The sequence below is a fragment of the Chiloscyllium punctatum genome, chromosome 36 (genome assembly GCF_047496795.1).
Source record: "Chiloscyllium punctatum isolate Juve2018m chromosome 36, sChiPun1.3, whole genome shotgun sequence".
NCBI lineage: Eukaryota > Metazoa > Chordata > Chondrichthyes > Orectolobiformes > Hemiscylliidae > Chiloscyllium > Chiloscyllium punctatum.
Genome location: NC_092774.1, coordinates 62,741,515 through 62,762,147, shown reverse-complemented (window position 1 = coordinate 62,762,147; position 20,633 = coordinate 62,741,515). Strand labels below are relative to the sequence as shown.

Sequence of the window (20,633 nt, the reverse complement as noted above, 5' to 3'; positions counted from 1 at the left end):
GTGGCTAACAATACGTCGTGTGTCATAGCAGACGAGGTGATAAACAGGAGTCTTTCGTGTGGTAGGGGTCAAGGACATGGGGGGGTTCAGGCCCTATAGTTATAGAACTCGATATTGAAGACCGGAGGGCTGGAAGGGCTCCAAGTGGAAAATGAGATGTTGTTCCTTCATCTGGAGCTAGAACACTGCTGCAAGCCTGAGACAGGGATGTTGGCCAGGGAACAGGGTGATGTGTTAAAGTGGCAGGCAACCGCAAGGTCAGGGCCTTTAGTTTCTGCGGGCAGAAGCGGGATGTTCTGCGAAGCAGTCACCCAGTTTATGCTTCATGCTACGTTGGGGAAACGACACTGTGAGCAGAGAATGCGGTGGAATGAAATAGCAGCAGGGAGACTGGATGAGAAGCAGCTGTTCGGGAAAGTCTTTGCCGCTTGCTCAAATGTATTTCATACTGAGCATGTCTCAGGTCGCTCAAGAGGTCTGGGGCATTACCTGCGCGCGTGCTTTCTGGCTCGTTGGTCTAGGCGTATGATTCTCGCTTAGGGTCTGTTCCTGCGCTGATTTGCGAGAGGTCCCGGGTTCAAATCCCGGACGAGCCCGTGTTTTTTTTTAACTTGACTTGTGCAAAACTGCCTGATTGACTTTCTCAAAAAGCACCTTCGTGAAACCAGCGTGGGCTGCTTGGAGTACGAATGAGGCAGAAAACAGAGAAATGAAATGGTTGGAGATCGTGTTCAACAAGCTACTTGGATGCTGCCTGAACTGCTGTGCTCTTCCAGCACCACTAATCCAGAATCTGGTTTCCAGCATCTGCAGTCATTGTTTTTACCATAGTGCTCAACAGGTTGACGTGAGTGGTGCGGTGTTTGAGGAATGTCAGCAATCAAGGTAGATTGGAAAATTGGGACAGCTCTCCTCGGAGAACCGAACTTTTCCAAGTCATGAGGGACCTAGAAACAGGAAATAATGTTGTGAAAATGCTCCCACGCCTGAAAGGATCCATAACGATTCGGCAGAATTTTAGAGTCACGAGGAAAAGAAGTAAAAGTGACATTAGGAAGAACGTTTTCGTACAGGGAGTGGTGAGGGTCAGTAAGTCCCTGTCTGACATTGACAAAGAGGAAGATTCAATGGACCCAAAAGGGAATTCGGTGGTCACGTTCAGATGTGCAGATTTCCGCTGAGAAGGCGAGAGAATGAAATGAAACGACTAGAGTCACACGTTTACTTAAGCGTAGAACCAGCAGAGCGAAGGTGGGCCGCAGAGCCTCCGTCTGCGCTGTGACACATGTTGTGATTCAGTGTGAAATCACAGTTCGACCGACAGAATGTGGGAATTTAGAAAAAAGTTTATATTTACACAGCCTCCATACGTCTGCGAAACAGCATATCACACGACAGCAGTGGAGGTCTTTGACATCAGGCTCGAAGGTGCCTGCCGCGTGCCAGACAAAAACCTGAAGTGTTCTGCGCAACGAGCGTCTCCAAGCGGCAGCAGAGTGGCGCAGCGGGAGCGTGCTGGGCCCATAACCCAGAGGTCGATGGATCGAAACCATCCTCTGCTGTCGTTCACTGTCACCTTGATCTGCTTTCTTCAGCAAGCTGCCTTTGCATCTACTTGCCGATGTTCATATCGATCCACTCCATTCAAACGGCATGGGTTTTAGAGGTCTCAGTGATATTCTGTTCTTGGTCGGTTTCCTCTGAACTGAATCGCAAAACCGGTTCTCTTCGATGCTAATGAGCTGGTAAAGTTGAAACTCAGACATCGTCCCCCACTATTAGGACGGATACCACCGATTGTGAATAACCTCAGAGAGAGACAAGTGACAGACAGTCGCCGTGGAATCCATGGGCTGAATGGCTTCTGTCTGCGCGACAATGATGCTACGTGTTGCTCAGGGAGCAAAAATGGTTCATTTTTAACCGTCCCTTCCGTGTTGGACTGCCTGCAGTCCCTCAGCTCAGGGCCGTGGGGATGACTCTCAGTGAGTGAAGGTTTCACGCGGATTCTCTTCATCTGGGACACTTGGGGCTCAGATGTTAACTGCTGCGCGGTCGCAGCAAAGAAAGCGATGCCCACTTTGCAATAGACTTTCCGTAAGATTGCTGCGTGAAGACGATTTCTGAACACCAAGCAGGCTGCACAACAATGTGAATTTACCTGGGCGAAGAGTCCTCGGTGTTCATTTCTCTCTGTCCTGCCAGCACAGCATCTTTCTGTCTCTCCGATAACAGACCTTTGGAGAAAGTTCACAATCAAAGTTGTTCATGTTCCCCGCATTAATGTAACTGACACCTCTCACCCCAAGAGTTTCAGAGAGAGAGAGAGAGACAAAGAGGGAGAGAGAGCAGAAGAGCGAATGGACTCTTACCCTCCCCCAAACCGACATTCCCCCACCCCCCCTCCCCCCAGAACAACGTGCAAGTAGAAATAAAATGGTTTAATTATCCGCCAGTGGAGATACTCCTGTTCCTGGGGAAGAGACAAACATCAGCCCCCCGGGGACAGAATGACAAGCAGATGTTCTGGAAAGGCTTTGCTGCTTGCAATTCTTGCAGCAATGTGGAATGTACTTCACACTGAGCAAGTTTCAGCTGGCTCAGAGTCTCCAATGTTCATTGCTGTGTTTGCCGCCAGCTCAGAGAAAGAACAATAGGCAGGACGTAGGAGTGAATAACGATCCTCGTGAGAGGGCGAATAACTGTTAATGGAGACTGTTAGTGGCTAACAATACGTCGTGTGTCATAGCAGACGAGGTGATAAACAGGAGTCTTTTGTGTGGTAGGGGTCAAGGACATGGGGGGGTTCAGGCCCTATAGTTATAGAACTCGATATTGAAGACCGGAGGGCTGGAAGGGCTCCAAGTGGAAAATGAGATGTTGTTCCTTCATCTGGAGCTAGAACACTGCTGCAAGCCTGAGACAGGGATGTTGGCCAGGGAACAGGGTGATGTGTTAAAGTGGCAGGCAACCGCAAGGTCAGGGCCTTTAGTTTCTGCGGGCAGAAGCGGGATGTTCTGCGAAGCAGTCACCCAGTTTATGCTTCATGCTACGTTGGGGAAACGACACTGTGAGCAGAGAATGCGGTGGAATGAAATAGCAGCAGGGAGACTGGATGAGAAGCAGCTGTTCGGGAAAGTCTTTGCCGCTTGCTCAAATGTATTTCATACTGAGCATGTCTCAGGTCGCTCAAGAGGTCTGGGGCATTACCTGCGTGCGTGCTTTCTGGCTCGTTGGTCTAGGCGTATGATTCTCGCTTAGGGTCTGTTACTGCGCTGATTTGCGAGAGGTCCCGGGTTCAAATCCCGGACGAGCCCGTGTTTTTTTTTAACTTGACTTGTGCAAAACTGCCTGATTGACTTTCTCAAAAAGCACCTTCGTGAAACCAGCGTGGGCTGCTTGGAGTACGAATGAGGCAGAAAACAGAGAAATGAAATGGTTGGAGATCGTGTTCAACAAGCTACTTGGATGCTGCCTGAACTGCTGTGCTCTTCCAGCACCACTAATCCAGAATCTGGTTTCCAGCATCTGCAGTCATTGTTTTTACCATAGTGCTCAACAGGTTGACGTGAGTGGTGCGGTGTTTGAGGAATGTCAGCAATCAAGGTAGATTGGAAAATTGGGACAGCTCTCCTCGGAGAACCGAACTTTTCCAAGTCATGAGGGACCTAGAAACAGGAAATAATGTTGTGAAAATGCTCCCACGCCTGAAAGGATCCATAACGATTCGGCAGAATTTTAGAGTCACGAGGAAAAGAAGTAAAAGTGACATTAGGAAGAACGTTTTCGTACAGGGAGTGGTGAGGGTCAGTAAGTCCCTGTCTGACATTGACAAAGAGGAAGATTCAATGGACCCAAAAGGGAATTCGGTGGTCACGTTCAGATGTGCAGATTTCCGCTGAGAAGGCGAGAGAATGAAATGAAACGACTAGAGTCACACGTTTACTTAAGCGTAGAACCAGCAGAGCGAAGGTGGGCCGCAGAGCCTCCGTCTGCGCTGTGACACATGTTGTGATTCAGTGTGAAATCACAGTTCGACCGACAGAATGTGGGAATTTAGAAAAAAGTTTATATTTACACAGCCTCCATACGTCTGCGAAACAGCATATCACACGACAGCAGTGGAGGTCTTTGACATCAGGCTCGAAGGTGCCTGCCGCGTGCCAGACAAAAACCTGAAGTGTTCTGCGCAACGAGCGTCTCCAAGCGGCAGCAGAGTGGCGCAGCGGGAGCGTGCTGGGCCCATAACCCAGAGGTCGATGGATCGAAACCATCCTCTGCTATCGTTCACTGTCACCTTGATCTGCTTTCTTCAGCAAGCTGCCTTTGCATCTACTTGCCGATGTTCATATCGATCCACTCCATTCAAACGGCATGGGTTTTAGAGGTCTCAGTGATATTCTGTTCTTGGTCGGTTTCCTCTGAACTGAATCGCAAAACCGGTTCTCTTCGATGCTAATGAGCTGGTAAAGTTGAAACTCAGACATCGTCCCCCACTATTAGGACGGATACCACCGATTGTGAATAACCTCAGAGAGAGACAAGTGACAGACAGTCGCCGTGGAATCCATGGGCTGAATGGCTTCTGTCTGCGCGACAATGATGCTACGTGTTGCTCAGGGAGCAAAAATGGTTCATTTTTAACCGTCCCTTCCGTGTTGGACTGCCTGCAGTCCCTCAGCTCAGGGCCGTGGGGATGACTCTCAGTGAGTGAAGGTTTCACGCGGATTCTCTTCATCTGGGACACTTGGGGCTCAGATGTTAACTGCTGCGCGGTCGCAGCAAAGAAAGCGATGCCCACTTTGCAATAGACTTTCCGTAAGATTGCTGCGTGAAGACGATTTCTGAACACCAAGCAGGCTGCACAACAATGTGAATTTACCTGGGCGAAGAGTCCTCGGTGTTCATTTCTCTCTGTCCTGCCAGCACAGCATCTTTCTGTCTCTCCGATAACAGACCTTTGGAGAAAGTTCACAATCAAAGTTGTTCATGTTCCCCGCATTAATGTAACTGACACCTCTCACCCCAAGAGTTTCAGAGAGAGAGAGAGAGAGAAAGAGGGAGAGAGAGCAGAAGAGCGAATGGACTCTTACCCTCCCCCAAACCTACATTCCCCCACCCCCCCTCCCCCCAGAACAACGTGCAAGTAGAAATAAAATGGTTTAATTATCCGCCAGTGGAGATACTCCTGTTCCTGGGGAAGAGACAAACATCAGCCCCCCGGGGACAGAATGACAAGCAGATGTTCTGGAAAGGCTTTGCTGCTTGCAATTCTTGCAGCAATGTGGAATGTACTTCACACTGAGCAAGTTTCAGCTGGCTCAGAGTCTCCAATGTTCATTGCTGTGTTTGCCGCCAGCTCAGAGAAAGAACAATAGGCAGGACGTAGGAGTGAATAACGATCCTCGTGAGAGGGCGAATAACTGTTAATGGAGACTGTTAGTGGCTAACAATACGTCTTGTGTCATAGCAGACGAGGTGATAAACAGGAGTCTTTCGTGTGGTAGGGGTCAAGGACATGGGGGGGTTCAGGCCCTATAGTTATAGAACTCGATATTGAAGACCGGAGGGCTGGAAGGGCTCCAAGTGGAAAATGAGATGTTGTTCCTTCATCTGGAGCTAGAACACTGCTGCAAGCCTGAGACAGGGATGTTGGCCAGGGAACAGGGTGATGTGTTAAAGTGGCAGGCAACCGCAAGGTCAGGGCCTTTAGTTTCTGCGGGCAGAAGCGGGATGTTCTGCGAAGCAGTCACCCAGTTTATGCTTCATGCTACGTTGGGGAAACGACACTGTGAGCAGAGAATGCGGTGGAATGAAATAGCAGCAGGGAGACTGGATGAGAAGCAGCTGTTCGGGAAAGTCTTTGCCGCTTGCTCAAATGTATTTCATACTGAGCATGTCTCAGGTCGCTCAAGAGGTCTGGGGCATTACCTGCGTGCGTGCTTTCTGGCTCGTTGGTCTAGGCGTATGATTCTCGCTTAGGGTCTGTTACTGCGCTGATTTGCGAGAGGTCCCGGGTTCAAATCCCGGACGAGCCCGTGTTTTTTTTTAACTTGACTTGTGCAAAACTGCCTGATTGACTTTCTCAAAAAGCACCTTCGTGAAACCAGCGTGGGCTGCCTGGAGTACGAATGAGGCAGAAAACAGAGAAATGAAATGGTTGGAGATCGTGTTCAACAAGCTACTTGGATGCTGCCTGAACTGCTGTGCTCTTCCAGCACCACTAATCCAGAATCTGGTTTCCAGCATCTGCAGTCATTGTTTTTACCATAGTGCTCAACAGGTTGACGTGAGTGGTGCGGTGTTTGAGGAATGTCAGCAATCAAGGTAGATTGGAAAATTGGGACAGCTCTCCTCGGAGAACCGAACTTTTCCAAGTCATGAGGGACCTAGAAACAGGAAATAATGTTGTGAAAATGCTCCCACGCCTGAAAGGATCCATAACGATTCGGCAGAATTTTAGAGTCACGAGCAAAAGAAGTAAAAGTGACATTAGGAAGAACGTTTTCGTACAGGGAGTGGTGAGGGTCAGTAAGTCCCTGTCTGACATTGACAAAGAGGAAGATTCAATGGACCCAAAAGGGAATTCGGTGGTCACGTTCAGATGTGCAGATTTCCGCTGAGAAGGCGAGAGAATGAAATGAAACGACTAGAGTCACACGTTTACTTAAGCGTAGAACCAGCAGAGCGAAGGTGGGCCGCAGAGCCTCCGTCTGCGCTGTGACACATGTTGTGATTCAGTGTGAAATCACAGTTCGACCGACAGAATGTGGGAATTTAGAAAAAAGTTTATATTTACACAGCCTCCATACGTCTGCGAAACAGCATATCACACGACAGCAGTGGAGGTCTTTGACATCAGGCTCGAAGGTGCCTGCCGCGTGCCAGACAAAAACCTGAAGTGTTCTGCGCAACGAGCGTCTCCAAGCGGCAGCAGAGTGGCGCAGCGGGAGCGTGCTGGGCCCATAACCCAGAGGTCGATGGATCGAAACCATCCTCTGCTATCGTTCACTGTCACCTTGATCTGCTTTCTTCAGCAAGCTGCCTTTGCATCTACTTGCCGATGTTCATATCGATCCACTCCATTCAAACGGCATGGGTTTTAGAGGTCTCAGTGATATTCTGTTCTTGGTCGGTTTCCTCTGAACTGAATCCCCAAACCGGTTCTCTTCGATGCTAATGAGCTGGTAAAGTTGAAACTCAGACATCGTCCCCCACTATTAGGACGGATACCACCGATTGTGAATAACCTCAGAGAGAGACAAGTGACAGACAGTCGCCGTGGAATCCATGGGCTGAATGGCTTCTGTCTGCGCGACAATGATGCTACGTGTTGCTCAGGGAGCAAAAATGGTTCATTTTTAACCGTCCCTTCCGTGTTGGACTGCCTGCAGTCCCTCAGCTCAGGGCCGTGGGGATGACTCTCAGTGAGTGAAGGTTTCACGCGGATTCTCTTCATCTGGGACACTTGGGGCTCAGATGTTAACTGCTGCGCGGTCGCAGCAAAGAAAGCGATGCCCACTTTGCAATAGACTTTCCGTAAGATTGCTGCGTGAAGACGATTTCTGAACACCAAGCAGGCTGCACAACAATGTGAATTTACCTGGGCGAAGAGTCCTCGGTGTTCATTTCTCTCTGTCCTGCCAGCACAGCATCTTTCTGTCTCTCCGATAACAGACCTTTGGAGAAAGTTCACAATCAAAGTTGTTCATGTTCCCCGCATTAATGTAACTGACACCTCTCACCCCAAGAGTTTCAGAGAGAGAGAGAGAGAGAAAGAGGGAGAGAGAGCAGAAGAGCGAATGGACTCTTACCCTCCCCCAAACCTACATTCCCCCACCCCCCCTCCCCCCAGAACAACGTGCAAGTAGAAATAAAATGGTTTAATTATCCGCCAGTGGAGATACTCCTGTTCCTGGGGAAGAGACAAACATCAGCCCCCCGGGGACAGAATGACAAGCAGATGTTCTGGAAAGGCTTTGCTGCTTGCAATTCTTGCAGCAATGTGGAATGTACTTCACACTGAGCAAGTTTCAGCTGGCTCAGAGTCTCCAATGTTCATTGCTGTGTTTGCCGCCAGCTCAGAGAAAGAACAATAGGCAGGACGTAGGAGTGAATAACGATCCTCGTGAGAGGGCGAATAACTGTTAATGGAGACTGTTAGTGGCTAACAATACGTCGTGTGTCATAGCAGACGAGGTGATAAACAGGAGTCTTTCGTGTGGTAGGGGTCAAGGACATGGGGGGGTTCAGGCCCTATAGTTATAGAACTCGATATTGAAGACCGGAGGGCTGGAAGGGCTCCAAGTGGAAAATGAGATGTTGTTCCTTCATCTGGAGCTGGAACACTACTGCAAGCCTGAGACAGGGATGTTGGCCAGGGAACAGGGTGATGTGTTAAAGTGGCAGGCAACCGCAAGGTCAGGGCCTTTAGTTTCTGCGGGCAGAAGCGGGATGTTCTGCGAAGCAGTCACCCAGTTTATGCTTCATGCTACGTTGGGGAAACGACACTGTGAGCAGAGAATGCGGTGGAATGAAATAGCAGCAGGGAGACTGGATGAGAAGCAGCTGTTCGGGAAAGTCTTTGCCGCTTGCTCAAATGTATTTCATACTGAGCATGTCTCAGGTCGCTCAAGAGGTCTGGGGCATTACCTGCGTGCGTGCTTTCTGGCTCGTTGGTCTAGGCGTATGATTCTCGCTTAGGGTCTGTTCCTGCGCTGATTTGCGAGAGGTCCCGGGTTCAAATCCCGGACGAGCCCGTGTTTTTTTTTAACTTGACTTGTGCAAAACTGCCTGATTGACTTTCTCAAAAAGCACCTTCGTGAAACCAGCGTGGGCTGCCTGGAGTACGAATGAGGCAGAAAACAGAGAAATGAAATGGTTGGAGATCGTGTTCAACAAGCTACTTGGATGCTGCCTGAACTGCTGTGCTCTTCCAGCACCACTAATCCAGAATCTGGTTTCCAGCATCTGCAGTCATTGTTTTTACCATAGTGCTCAACAGGTTGACGTGAGTGGTGCGGTGTTTGAGGAATGTCAGCAATCAAGGTAGATTGGAAAATTGGGACAGCTCTCCTCGGAGAACCGAACTTTTCCAAGTCATGAGGGACCTAGAAACAGGAAATAATGTTGTGAAAATGCTCCCACGCCTGAAAGGATCCATAACGATTCGGCAGAATTTTAGAGTCACGAGGAAAAGAAGTAAAAGTGACATTAGGAAGAACGTTTTCGTACAGGGAGTGGTGAGGGTCAGTAAGTCCCTGTCTGACATTGACAAAGAGGAAGATTCAATGGACCCAAAAGGGAATTCGGTGGTCACGTTCAGATGTGCAGATTTCCGCTGAGAAGGCGAGAGAATGAAATGAAACGACTAGAGTCACACGTTTACTTAAGCGTAGAACCAGCAGAGCGAAGGTGGGCCGCAGAGCCTCCGTCTGCGCTGTGACACATGTTGTGATTCAGTGTGAAATCACAGTTCGACCGACAGAATGTGGGAATTTAGAAAAAAGTTTATATTTACACAGCCTCCATACGTCTGCGAAACAGCATATCACACGACAGCAGTGGAGGTCTTTGACATCAGGCTCGAAGGTGCCTGCCGCGTGCCAGACAAAAACCTGAAGTGTTCTGCGCAACGAGCGTCTCCAAGCGGCAGCAGAGTGGCGCAGCGGGAGCGTGCTGGGCCCATAACCCAGAGGTCGATGGATCGAAACCATCCTCTGCTATCGTTCACTGTCACCTTGACCTGCTTTCTTTAGCAAGCTGCCTTTGCATCTACTTGTCGATGTTCATATCGATCCACTCCATTCAAACGGCATGGCTTTTAGAGGTCTCAGTGATATTCTGTTCTTGGTCGGTTTCCTCTGAACTGAATCGCAAAACCGGTTCTCTTCGATGCTAATGAGCTGGTAAAGTTGAAACTCAGACATCGTCCCCCACTATTAGGACGGATACCACCGATTGTGAATAACCTCAGAGAGAGACAAGTGACAGACAGTCGCCGTGGAATCCATGGGCTGAATGGCTTCTGTCTGCGCGACAATGATGCTACGTGTTGCTCAGGGAGCAAAAATGGTTCATTTTTAACCGCCCCTTCCGTGTTGGACTGCCTGCAGTCCCTCAGCTCAGGGCCGTGGGGATGACTCTCAGTGAGTGAAGGTTTCACGCGGATTCTCTTCATCTGGGACACTTGGGGCTCAGATGTTAACTGCTGCGCGGTCGCAGCAAAGAAAGCGATGCCCACTTTGCAATAGACTTTCCGTAAGATTGCTGCGTGAAGACGATTTCTGAACACCAAGCAGGCTGCACAACAATGTGAATTTACCTGGGCGAAGAGTCCTCGGTGTTCATTTCTCTCTGTCCTGCCAGCACAGCATCTTTCTGTCTCTCCGATAACAGACCTTTGGAGAAAGTTCACAATCAAAGTTGTTCATGTTCCCCGCATTAATGTAACTGACACCTCTCACCCCAAGAGTTTCAGAGAGAGAGAGAGAGACAAAGAGGGAGAGAGAGCAGAAGAGCGAATGGACTCTTACCCTCCCCCAAACCTACATTCCCCCACCCCCCCTCCCCCCAGAACAACGTGCAAGTAGAAATAAAATGGTTTAATTATCCGCCAGTGGAGATACTCCTGTTCCTGGGGAAGAGACAAACATCAGCCCCCCGGGGACAGAATGACAAGCAGATGTTCTGGAAAGGCTTTGCTGCTTGCAATTCTTGCAGCAATGTGGAATGTACTTCACACTGAGCAAGTTTCAGCTGGCTCAGAGTCTCCAATGTTCATTGCTGTGTTTGCCGCCAGCTCAGAGAAAGAACAATAGGCAGGACGTAGGAGTGAATAACGATCCTCGTGAGAGGGCGAATAACTGTTAATGGAGACTGTTAGTGGCTAACAATACGTCGTGTGTCATAGCAGACGAGGTGATAAACAGGAGTCTTTTGTGTGGTAGGGGTCAAGGACATGGGGGGGTTCAGGCCCTATAGTTATAGAACTCGATATTGAAGACCGGAGGGCTGGAAGGGCTCCAAGTGGAAAATGAGATGTTGTTCCTTCATCTGGAGCTAGAACACTGCTGCAAGCCTGAGACAGGGATGTTGGCCAGGGAACAGGGTGATGTGTTAAAGTGGCAGGCAACCGCAAGGTCAGGGCCTTTAGTTTCTGCGGGCAGAAGCGGGATGTTCTGCGAAGCAGTCACCCAGTTTATGCTTCATGCTACGTTGGGGAAACGACACTGTGAGCAGAGAATGCGGTGGAATGAAATAGCAGCAGGGAGACTGGATGAGAAGCAGCTGTTCGGGAAAGTCTTTGCCGCTTGCTCAAATGTATTTCATACTGAGCATGTCTCAGGTCGCTCAAGAGGTCTGGGGCATTACCTGCGTGCGTGCTTTCTGGCTCGTTGGTCTAGGCGTATGATTCTCGCTTAGGGTCTGTTACTGCGCTGATTTGCGAGAGGTCCCGGGTTCAAATCCCGGACGAGCCCGTGTTTTTTTTTAACTTGACTTGTGCAAAACTGCCTGATTGACTTTCTCAAAAAGCACCTTCGTGAAACCAGCGTGGGCTGCTTGGAGTACGAATGAGGCAGAAAACAGAGAAATGAAATGGTTGGAGATCGTGTTCAACAAGCTACTTGGATGCTGCCTGAACTGCTGTGCTCTTCCAGCACCACTAATCCAGAATCTGGTTTCCAGCATCTGCAGTCATTGTTTTTACCATAGTGCTCAACAGGTTGACGTGAGTGGTGCGGTGTTTGAGGAATGTCAGCAATCAAGGTAGATTGGAAAATTGGGACAGCTCTCCTCGGAGAACCGAACTTTTCCAAGTCATGAGGGACCTAGAAACAGGAAATAATGTTGTGAAAATGCTCCCACGCCTGAAAGGATCCATAACGATTCGGCAGAATTTTAGAGTCACGAGGAAAAGAAGTAAAAGTGACATTAGGAAGAACGTTTTCGTACAGGGAGTGGTGAGGGTCAGTAAGTCCCTGTCTGACATTGACAAAGAGGAAGATTCAATGGACCCAAAAGGGAATTCGGTGGTCACGTTCAGATGTGCAGATTTCCGCTGAGAAGGCGAGAGAATGAAATGAAACGACTAGAGTCACACGTTTACTTAAGCGTAGAACCAGCAGAGCGAAGGTGGGCCGCAGAGCCTCCGTCTGCGCTGTGACACATGTTGTGATTCAGTGTGAAATCACAGTTCGACCGACAGAATGTGGGAATTTAGAAAAAAGTTTATATTTACACAGCCTCCATACGTCTGCGAAACAGCATATCACACGACAGCAGTGGAGGTCTTTGACATCAGGCTCGAAGGTGCCTGCCGCGTGCCAGACAAAAACCTGAAGTGTTCTGCGCAACGAGCGTCTCCAAGCGGCAGCAGAGTGGCGCAGCGGGAGCGTGCTGGGCCCATAACCCAGAGGTCGATGGATCGAAACCATCCTCTGCTATCGTTCACTGTCACCTTGATCTGCTTTCTTCAGCAAGCTGCCTTTGCATCTACTTGCCGATGTTCATATCGATCCACTCCATTCAAACGGCATGGGTTTTAGAGGTCTCAGTGATATTCTGTTCTTGGTCGGTTTCCTCTGAACTGAATCGCAAAACCGGTTCTCTTCGATGCTAATGAGCTGGTAAAGTTGAAACTCAGACATCGTCCCCCACTATTAGGACGGATACCACCGATTGTGAATAACCTCAGAGAGAGACAAGTGACAGACAGTCGCCGTGGAATCCATGGGCTGAATGGCTTCTGTCTGCGCGACAATGATGCTACGTGTTGCTCAGGGAGCAAAAATGGTTCATTTTTAACCGTCCCTTCCGTGTTGGACTGCCTGCAGTCCCTCAGCTCAGGGCCGTGGGGATGACTCTCAGTGAGTGAAGGTTTCACGCGGATTCTCTTCATCTGGGACACTTGGGGCTCAGATGTTAACTGCTGCGCGGTCGCAGCAAAGAAAGCGATGCCCACTTTGCAATAGACTTTCCGTAAGATTGCTGCGTGAAGACGATTTCTGAACACCAAGCAGGCTGCACAACAATGTGAATTTACCTGGGCGAAGAGTCCTCGGTGTTCATTTCTCTCTGTCCTGCCAGCACAGCATCTTTCTGTCTCTCCGATAACAGACCTTTGGAGAAAGTTCACAATCAAAGTTGTTCATGTTCCCCGCATTAATGTAACTGACACCTCTCACCCCAAGAGTTTCAGAGAGAGAGAGAGAGAGAAAGAGGGAGAGAGAGCAGAAGAGCGAATGGACTCTTACCCTCCCCCAAACCTACATTCCCCCACCCCCCCTCCCCCCAGAACAACGTGCAAGTAGAAATAAAATGGTTTAATTATCCGCCAGTGGAGATACTCCTGTTCCTGGGGAAGAGACAAACATCAGCCCCCCGGGGACAGAATGACAAGCAGATGTTCTGGAAAGGCTTTGCTGCTTGCAATTCTTGCAGCAATGTGGAATGTACTTCACACTGAGCAAGTTTCAGCTGGCTCAGAGTCTCCAATGTTCATTGCTGTGTTTGCCGCCAGCTCAGAGAAAGAACAATAGGCAGGACGTAGGAGTGAATAACGATCCTCGTGAGAGGGCGAATAACTGTTAATGGAGACTGTTAGTGGCTAACAATACGTCTTGTGTCATAGCAGACGAGGTGATAAACAGGAGTCTTTCGTGTGGTAGGGGTCAAGGACATGGGGGGGTTCAGGCCCTATAGTTATAGAACTCGATATTGAAGACCGGAGGGCTGGAAGGGCTCCAAGTGGAAAATGAGATGTTGTTCCTTCATCTGGAGCTAGAACACTGCTGCAAGCCTGAGACAGGGATGTTGGCCAGGGAACAGGGTGATGTGTTAAAGTGGCAGGCAACCGCAAGGTCAGGGCCTTTAGTTTCTGCGGGCAGAAGCGGGATGTTCTGCGAAGCAGTCACCCAGTTTATGCTTCATGCTACGTTGGGGAAACGACACTGTGAGCAGAGAATGCGGTGGAATGAAATAGCAGCAGGGAGACTGGATGAGAAGCAGCTGTTCGGGAAAGTCTTTGCCGCTTGCTCAAATGTATTTCATACTGAGCATGTCTCAGGTCGCTCAAGAGGTCTGGGGCATTACCTGCGTGCGTGCTTTCTGGCTCGTTGGTCTAGGCGTATGATTCTCGCTTAGGGTCTGTTACTGCGCTGATTTGCGAGAGGTCCCGGGTTCAAATCCCGGACGAGCCCGTGTTTTTTTTTAACTTGACTTGTGCAAAACTGCCTGATTGACTTTCTCAAAAAGCACCTTCGTGAAACCAGCGTGGGCTGCCTGGAGTACGAATGAGGCAGAAAACAGTGAAATGAAATGGTTGGAGATCGTGTTCAACAAGCTACTTGGATGCTGCCTGAACTGCTGTGCTCTTCCAGCACCACTAATCCAGAATCTGGTTTCCAGCATCTGCAGTCATTGTTTTTACCATAGTGCTCAACAGGTTGACGTGAGTGGTGCGGTGTTTGAGGAATGTCAGCAATCAAGGTAGATTGGAAAATTGGGACAGCTCTCCTCGGAGAACCGAACTTTTCCAAGTCATGAGGGACCTAGAAACAGGAAATAATGTTGTGAAAATGCTCCCACGCCTGAAAGGATCCATAACGATTCGGCAGAATTTTAGAGTCACGAGCAAAAGAAGTAAAAGTGACATTAGGAAGAACGTTTTCGTACAGGGAGTGGTGAGGGTCAGTAAGTCCCTGTCTGACATTGACAAAGAGGAAGATTCAATGGACCCAAAAGGGAATTCGGTGGTCACGTTCAGATGTGCAGATTTCCGCTGAGAAGGCGAGAGAATGAAATGAAACGACTAGAGTCACACGTTTACTTAAGCGTAGAACCAGCAGAGCGAAGGTGGGCCGCAGAGCCTCCGTCTGCGCTGTGACACATGTTGTGATTCAGTGTGAAATCACAGTTCGACCGACAGAATGTGGGAATTTAGAAAAAAGTTTATATTTACACAGCCTCCATACGTCTGCGAAACAGCATATCACACGACAGCAGTGGAGGTCTTTGACATCAGGCTCGAAGGTGCCTGCCGCGTGCCAGACAAAAACCTGAAGTGTTCTGCGCAACGAGCGTCTCCAAGCGGCAGCAGAGTGGCGCAGCGGGAGCGTGCTGGGCCCATAACCCAGAGGTCGATGGATCGAAACCATCCTCTGCTATCGTTCACTGTCACCTTGATCTGCTTTCTTCAGCAAGCTGCCTTTGCATCTACTTGCCGATGTTCATATCGATCCACTCCATTCAAACGGCATGGGTTTTAGAGGTCTCAGTGATATTCTGTTCTTGGTCGGTTTCCTCTGAACTGAATCCCCAAACCGGTTCTCTTCGATGCTAATGAGCTGGTAAAGTTGAAACTCAGACATCGTCCCCCACTATTAGGACGGATACCACCGATTGTGAATAACCTCAGAGAGAGACAAGTGACAGACAGTCGCCGTGGAATCCATGGGCTGAATGGCTTCTGTCTGCGCGACAATGATGCTACGTGTTGCTCAGGGAGCAAAAATGGTTCATTTTTAACCGTCCCTTCCGTGTTGGACTGCCTGCAGTCCCTCAGCTCAGGGCCGTGGGGATGACTCTCAGTGAGTGAAGGTTTCACGCGGATTCTCTTCATCTGGGACACTTGGGGCTCAGATGTTAACTGCTGCGCGGTCGCAGCAAAGAAAGCGATGCCCACTTTGCAATAGACTTTCCGTAAGATTGCTGCGTGAAGACGATTTCTGAACACCAAGCAGGCTGCACAACAATGTGAATTTACCTGGGCGAAGAGTCCTCGGTGTTCATTTCTCTCTGTCCTGCCAGCACAGCATCTTTCTGTCTCTCCGATAACAGACCTTTGGAGAAAGTTCACAATCAAAGTTGTTCATGTTCCCCGCATTAATGTAACTGACACCTCTCACCCCAAGAGTTTCAGAGAGAGAGAGAGAGAGAAAGAGGGAGAGAGAGCAGAAGAGCGAATGGACTCTTACCCTCCCCCAAACCGACATTCCCCCACCCCCCCTCCCCCCAGAACAACGTGCAAGTAGAAATAAAATGGTTTAATTATCCGCCAGTGGAGATACTCCTGTTCCTGGGGAAGAGACAAACATCAGCCCCCCGGGGACAGAATGACAAGCAGATGTTCTGGAAAGGCTTTGCTGCTTGCAATTCTTGCAGCAATGTGGAATGTACTTCACACTGAGCAAGTTTCAGCTGGCTCAGAGTCTCCAATGTTCATTGCTGTGTTTGCCGCCAGCTCAGAGAAAGAACAATAGGCAGGACGTAGGAGTGAATAACGATCCTCGTGAGAGGGCGAATAACTGTTAATGGAGACTGTTAGTGGCTAACAATACGTCGTGTGTCATAGCAGACGAGGTGATAAACAGGAGTCTTTTGTGTGGTAGGGGTCAAGGACATGGGGGGGTTCAGGCCCTATAGTTATAGAACTCGATATTGAAGACCGGAGGGCTGGAAGGGCTCCAAGTGGAAAATGAGATGTTGTTCCTTCATCTGGAGCTAGAACACTGCTGCAAGCCTGAGACAGGGATGTTGGCCAGGGAACAGGGTGATGTGTTAAAGTGGCAGGCAACCGCAAGGTCAGGGCCTTTAGTTTCTGCGGGCAGAAGCGGGATGTTCTGCGAAGCAGTCACCCAGTTTATGCTTCATGCTACGTTGGGGAAACGACACTGTGAGCAGAGAATGCGGTGGAATGAAATAGCAGCAGGGAGACTGGATGAGAAGCAGCTGTTCGGGAAAGTCTTTGCCGCTTGCTCAAATGTATTTCATACTGAGCATGTCTCAGGTCGCTCAAGAGGTCTGGGGCATTACCTGCGTGCGTGCTTTCTGGCTCGTTGGTCTAGGCGTATGATTCTCGCTTAGGGTCTGTTCCTGCGCTGATTTGCGAGAGGTCCCGGGTTCAAATCCCGGACGAGCCCGTGTTTTTTTTTAACTTGACTTGTGCAAAACTGCCTGATTGACTTTCTCAAAAAGCACCTTCGTGAAACCAGCGTGGGCTGCCTGGAGTACGAATGAGGCAGAAAACAGAGAAATGAAATGGTTGGAGATCGTGTTCAACAAGCTACTTGGATGCTGCCTGAACTGCTGTGCTCTTCCAGCACCACTAATCCAGAATCTGGTTTCCAGCATCTGCAGTCATTGTTTTTACCATAGTGCTCAACAGGTTGACGTGAGTGGTGCGGTGTTTGAGGAATGTCAGCAATCAAGGTAGATTGGAAAATTGGGACAGCTCTCCTCGGAGAACCGAACTTTTCCAAGTCATGAGGGACCTAGAAACAGGAAATAATGTTGTGAAAATGCTCCCACGCCTGAAAGGATCCATAACGATTCGGCAGAATTTTAGAGTCACGAGGAAAAGAAGTAAAAGTGACATTAGGAAGAACGTTTTCGTACAGGGAGTGGTGAGGGTCAGTAAGTCCCTGTCTGACATTGACAAAGAGGAAGATTCAATGGACCCAAAAGGGAATTCGGTGGTCACGTTCAGATGTGCAGATTTCCGCTGAGAAGGCGAGAGAATGAAATGAAACGACTAGAGTCACACGTTTACTTAAGCGTAGAACCAGCAGAGCGAAGGTGGGCCGCAGAGCCTCCGTCTGCGCTGTGACACATGTTGTGATTCAGTGTGAAATCACAGTTCGACCGACAGAATGTGGGAATTTAGAAAAAAGTTTATATTTACACAGCCTCCATACGTCTGCGAAACAGCATATCACACGACAGCAGTGGAGGTCTTTGACATCAGGCTCGAAGGTGCCTGCCGCGTGCCAGACAAAAACCTGAAGTGTTCTGCGCAACGAGCGTCTCCAAGCGGCAGCAGAGTGGCGCAGCGGGAGCGTGCTGGGCCCATAACCCAGAGGTCGATGGATCGAAACCATCCTCTGCTATCGTTCACTGTCACCTTGATCTGCTTTCTTCAGCAAGCTGCCTTTGCATCTACTTGCCGATGCTCATATCGATCCACTCCATTCAAACGGCATGGGTTTTAGAGGTCTCAGTGATATTCTGTTCTTGGTCGGTTTCCTCTGAACTGAATCGCAAAACCGGTTCTCTTCGATGCTAATGAGCTGGTAAAGTTGAAACTCAGACATCGTCCCCCACTATTAGGACGGATACCACCGATTGTGAATAACCTCAGAGAGAGACAAGTGACAGACAGTCGCCGTGGAATCCATGGGCTGAATGGCTTCTGTCTGCGCGACAATGATGCTACGTGTTGCTCAGGGAGCAAAAATGGTTCATTTTTAACCGTCCCTTCCGTGTTGGACTGCCTGCAGTCCCTCAGCTCAGGGCCGTGGGGATGACTCTCAGTGAGTGAAGGTTTCACGCGGATTCTCTTCATCTGGGACACTTGGGGCTCAGATGTTAACTGCTGCGCGGTCGCAGCAAAGAAAGCGATGCCCACTTTGTAATAGACTTTCCGTAAGATTGCTGCGTGAAGACGATTTCTGAACACCAAGCAGGCTGCACAACAATGTGAATTTACCTGGGCGAAGAGTCCTCGGTGTTCATTTCTCTCTGTCCTGCCAGCACAGCATCTTTCTGTCTCTCCGATAACAGACCTTTGGAGAAAGTTCACAATCAAAGTTGTTCATGTTCCCCGCATTAATGTAACTGACACCTCTCACCCCAAGAGTTTCAGAGAGAGAGAGAGAGACAAAGAGGGAGAGAGAGCAGAAGAGCGAATGGACTCTTACCCTCCCCCAAACCTACATTCCCCCACCCCCCCTCCCCCCAGAACAACGTGCAAGTAGAAATAAAATGGTTTAATTATCCGCCAGTGGAGATACTCCTGTTCCTGGGGAAGAGACAAACATCAGCCCCCCGGGGACAGAATGACAAGCAGATGTTCTGGAAAGGCTTTGCTGCTTGCAATTCTTGCAGCAATGTGGAATGTACTTCACACTGAGCAAGTTTCAGCTGGCTCAGAGTCTCCAATGTTCATTGCTGTGTTTGCCGCCAGCTCAGAGAAAGAACAATAGGCAGGACGTAGGAGTGAATAACGATCCTCGTGAGAGGGCGAATAACTGTTAATGGAGACTGTTAGTGGCTAACAATACGTCGTGTGTCATAGCAGACGAGGTGATAAACAGGAGTCTTTCGTGTGGTAGGGGTCAAGGACATGGGGGGGTTCAGGCCCTATAGTTATAGAACTCGATATTGAAGACCGGAGGGCTGGAAGGGCTCCAAGTGGAAAATGAGATGTTGTTCCTTCATCTGGAGCTAGAACACTGCTGCAAGCCTGAGACAGGGATGTTGGCCAGGGAACAGGGTGATGTGTTAAAGTGGCAGGCAACCGCAAGGTCAGGGCCTTTAGTTTCTGCGGGCAGAAGCGGGATGTTCTGCGAAGCAGTCACCCAGTTTATGCTTCATGCTACGTTGGGGAAACGACACTGTGAGCAGAGAATGCGGTGGAATGAAATAGCAGCAGGGAGACTGGATGAGAAGCAGCTGTTCGGGAAAGTCTTTGCCGCTTGCTCAAATGTATTTCATACTGAGCATGTCTCAGGTCGCTCAAGAGGTCTGGGGCATTACCTGCGTGCGTGCTTTCTGGCTCGTTGGTCTAGGCGTATGATTCTCGCTTAGGGTCTGTTACTGCGCTGATTTGCGAGAGGTCCCGGGTTCAAATCCCGGACGAGCCCGTGTTTTTTTTTAACTTGACTTGTGCAAAACTGCCTGATTGACTTTCTCAAAAAGCACCTTCGTGAAACCAGCGTGGGCTGCTTGGAGTACGAATGAGGCAGAAAACAGAGAAATGAAATGGTTGGAGATCGTGTTCAACAAGCTACTTGGATGCTGCCTGAACTGCTGTGCTCTTCCAGCACCACTAATCCAGAATCTGGTTTCCAGCATCTGCAGTCATTGTTTTTACCATAGTGCTCAACAGGTTGACGTGAGTGGTGCGGTGTTTGAGGAATGTCAGCAATCAAGGTAGATTGGAAAATTGGGACAGCTCTCCTCGGAGAACCGAACTTTTCCAAGTCATGAGGGACCTAGAAACAGGAAATAATGTTGTGAAAATGCTCCCACGCCTGAAAGGATCCATAACGATTCGGCAGAATTTTAGAGTCACGAGGAAAAGAAGTAAAAGTGACATTAGGAAGAACGTTTTCGTACAGGGAGTGGTGAGGGTCAGTAAGTCCCTGTCTGACATTGACAAAGAGGAAGATTCAATGGACCCAAAAGGGAATTCGGTGGTCACGTTCAGATGTGCAGATTTCCGCTGAGAAGGCGAGAGAATGAAATGAAACGACTAGAGTCACACGTTTACTTAAGCGTAGAACCAGCAGAGCGAAGGTGGGCCGCAGAGCCTCCGTCTGCGCTGTGACACATGTTGTGATTCAGTGTGAAATCACAGTTCGACCGACAGAATGTGGGAATTTAGAAAAAAGTTTATATTTACACAGCCTCCATACGTCTGCGAAACAGCATATCACACGACAGCAGTGGAGGTCTTTGACATCAGGCTCGAAGGTGCCTGCCGCGTGCCAGACAAAAACCTGAAGTGTTCTGCGCAACGAGCGTCTCCAAGCGGCAGCAGAGTGGCGCAGCGGGAGCGTGCTGGGCCCATAACCCAGAGGTCGATGGATCGAAACCATCCTCTGCTATCGTTCACTGTCACCTTGACCTGC

General features: G+C 49.4%; 7 non-coding genes across 7 annotated transcripts; all 7 read left to right on the top strand.

Annotated features, from left to right (window-relative positions):
* Positions 1-4,211: 4,211 nt before the first annotated feature.
* On the top strand, positions 4,212-4,283 carry trnam-cau (transfer RNA methionine (anticodon CAU)). The gene has a single exon. It is a non-coding gene; the product is annotated as a tRNA-Met (tRNA).
* A 2,649-nt stretch (positions 4,284-6,932) lies between these two features.
* On the top strand, positions 6,933-7,004 carry trnam-cau (transfer RNA methionine (anticodon CAU)). Its single transcript has one exon. It is a non-coding gene; the product is annotated as a tRNA-Met (tRNA).
* Positions 7,005-9,653: 2,649 nt separating this feature from the next.
* Positions 9,654-9,725, top strand: trnam-cau (transfer RNA methionine (anticodon CAU)). Its single transcript has one exon. It is a non-coding gene; the product is annotated as a tRNA-Met (tRNA).
* Positions 9,726-12,374: 2,649 nt separating this feature from the next.
* Positions 12,375-12,446, top strand: trnam-cau (transfer RNA methionine (anticodon CAU)). The gene has a single exon. It is a non-coding gene; the product is annotated as a tRNA-Met (tRNA).
* Positions 12,447-15,095: 2,649 nt separating this feature from the next.
* On the top strand, positions 15,096-15,167 carry trnam-cau (transfer RNA methionine (anticodon CAU)). The gene has a single exon. It is a non-coding gene; the product is annotated as a tRNA-Met (tRNA).
* A 2,649-nt stretch (positions 15,168-17,816) lies between these two features.
* On the top strand, positions 17,817-17,888 carry trnam-cau (transfer RNA methionine (anticodon CAU)). Its single transcript has one exon. It is a non-coding gene; the product is annotated as a tRNA-Met (tRNA).
* A 2,649-nt stretch (positions 17,889-20,537) lies between these two features.
* Positions 20,538-20,609, top strand: trnam-cau (transfer RNA methionine (anticodon CAU)). Its single transcript has one exon. It is a non-coding gene; the product is annotated as a tRNA-Met (tRNA).
* The last annotated feature ends 24 nt before the right edge of the window (positions 20,610-20,633 follow it).